This window comes from Nuphar pumila, chromosome 2, assembly GCF_984573655.1.
Source record: "Nuphar pumila chromosome 2, dmNupPumi1.hap1.1, whole genome shotgun sequence".
Taxonomy (NCBI): domain Eukaryota; kingdom Viridiplantae; phylum Streptophyta; class Magnoliopsida; order Nymphaeales; family Nymphaeaceae; genus Nuphar; species Nuphar pumila.
Genome location: NC_143250.1, coordinates 97,099,924 through 97,102,455, shown reverse-complemented (window position 1 = coordinate 97,102,455; position 2,532 = coordinate 97,099,924). Strand labels below are relative to the sequence as shown.

Below are 2,532 nucleotides of genomic sequence, written 5' to 3'. Positions count from 1 at the left end.
TACACACTTCTGTCTATTTCATCATCATCATGATTGAGTGTTTCTTTCTGCTTCTTGGGGTTGGCTGTCACACTTTTCTTTTAAGTATTCTTGGTTCTGTCTTGATTAGACTTCTATTCTTCTTCCCTTCTTTTTGAAGTTCATGAATTCTATCATTCCTATCTGTTGGTGCCACAATCTAAACACTGGAGTATAAATTTTTGTCACTTCAACTCATGCATAACCTATTCCAAAAAGGGAAAAAGCTAGAATTTTGATCCTAACCTTTTTTTGGCCTATATTGAATTGAACATAAATGGGTAGGGTTGATTAAAAAAGGCACATTCAATGTCTCTACATGTAACAGGACATAGGTAGGTACAGTTATAAATCATCCAAGCTTAATGAGACCCACATGGTTTCATTTAGGTTGGTTAGAGCTAAGTTTTAAGGTTGGTTGTTATACAAGATCCTTGAGTCATATGCATGCCCATTATAGAAAGAGAGAACCCCTACCTCCAATCATGGACTGAATATTGGCATGGTCACTAAAAGTTGCTACTATAAAAGTTCTATCACTTTGTTATATAGTTGTTCCAGCCAGTGTTAAGCTTATTTCATATCGGTATAATATTTAATTTCAAATATAGAAATGATAAAAAGAGATTTACCTGACACAGATGTTGATAAACCTTTGGGTATCTCCAGACAAAGGAGCACCACCACAAAGCATAAAACGAATACGTCCCCCCAGAATAGATCTTATCTTTTTAAATACAATGACATCCCAGAAAAGCTTTTCTAGTCCGGATGCACCAAACCAACTTCCTTCAATAGCAGAAAGTCGACGTCTATATGCAGTATCAAATAATTTCTTTGATAAGCCACATTTCTCTGCAACCTAATAATTATGAATGATGAGTCACTTCTAATTTTTCAATTAATGGTGAATCTTTACAAATACTAGTCAGTAAGTAAACCTTTTTCAATACTGCCTCCCGGACACGATCTAGAATTGCTGGCACTGCTGCCATAAGTGTGGGCTGTAATGCAGATGCATCCTCTTTGTGATCCTTCCATGATTTTATTTGATGAATCAGTTAATGTCAAAGTTGTACCATAGCCTACTGTAGTACCTGCAGTCATCATCACTACCTAGAAAAGCAAAGAAGATTCACATATTAAATTTATATACAATTGTGAAACCATACAATCAGAAAAGAAAAACTTATGTAAATAATAACCTCAGCTGCTAGTTCTAGAACATGTGCCAGGGGCAAATAATCCAAGTAAACATCCTCAGCGACAGCGATATCTCCAAATTTCACATATACATCAACCATAGAGTTCCAAGATACCAAATCTCTCAGCGGCATTTCGTCGAATACTTGACGAGCACCATCTAGAAGCCCACAATTCCCATACATATGGATCAAGGAATTCGAAATGGGCAAAACTAAATCAAACGGTGGAGGATCGCACCTTCATAGACCAAATCAAACCAATTCCCAGTTTGTACACAATGCAATGGAGGATCTCACCTTCGTAGACCTAATTCTGGCTCGCAGAAGCATTGATCAGCAGAGGAAGCGTGTACTCATTCGGCAAAACTCTGCCCTGAACCATCTGGTGATTGAAGAAATCGATGGCAAGCGCAGGAAGCGATCGAATGAGGTAGACTTTGATGATGGTGTTAAGGAGAAAACGGTGGGTTTGGAGAGGTGGGTGAGGTAGAGGAGCGCATGGGAGATAGACCCATCAGACAGGGAGAGGGCGCAGAGCCTGACGAGGTGGTCAGAGAGGTTGGCATCGTCGGAGAGGCCGATGATGATGATGAGGCGGGCGTGCAGGGGAGCGAGATCGGCCATGGTGGTACATGGCGTTTTGCCAAGGAACGTTATAGTTTGGGAGAGAGAGAGAGAGCGAAAAGAGGGAAGGAGAAAAGAAGAGGGAGAGAGAGCGAAAAGAGGGAGGGAGAATTTTGCGCCTTGGAGCTAAAATTTAGCTACGTAAACGCTAATTCCAATTGTGGCGACGACTAGTTTTCTTTAGCTAATCCGTTGCAAATTTGCAACGGAAAAAAGCTATCTTAAATTTCGGTTTTTTTCTTGTAGTGTAATTTTAATAGCTTATTTTTAGAATTTTAAGTATCAATCGTATCAAAATTATAAGAAGAACGGTCTTGATTTCACAAAAAAGAGAGTTGTGATGCATCTGGAGCGCTCTTGGCAAGTTTCGGGGGCAAAATAATAATTTTATCAAATTTATGAGTTAAATTTAGGGATACCCCAGGGTCATAGTCATCCAAGATCAGGTTGATTGACAATCAACCATGTAGGGATAAAATTTAGTTTTCATCAAAACTATTTTGAAAAATTCTTTTAGAATACATAAAGAACCTAGTTTCACTAACTAGGTTAAGACCTAATTAGTGAAACCTATTTATTTAAACTAAGTTAAAATAACTAAAAGGCAAATCAAACCAGCACAACCAATTAAACTAAACTAGACCAAGGTTAGACTATAAGAGGTCTAACCCAAGACCCATAATCC

At 38.5% G+C, this 2,532-nt stretch overlaps 1 long non-coding RNA gene across 1 annotated transcript; it reads right to left on the bottom strand.

The window, feature by feature from the left end:
• Positions 1 to 603: 603 nt before the first annotated feature.
• LOC149846289 (uncharacterized) lies at positions 604 to 1,904 on the bottom strand. Its single transcript, XR_016430514.1, has 3 exons — positions 1,224 to 1,904; positions 960 to 1,134; positions 604 to 880 (listed from the first exon to the last, which is right to left on the bottom strand). It is a non-coding gene; the product is annotated as an uncharacterized LOC149846289 (long non-coding RNA).
• Between the last annotated feature and the right edge of the window lie 628 nt (positions 1,905 to 2,532).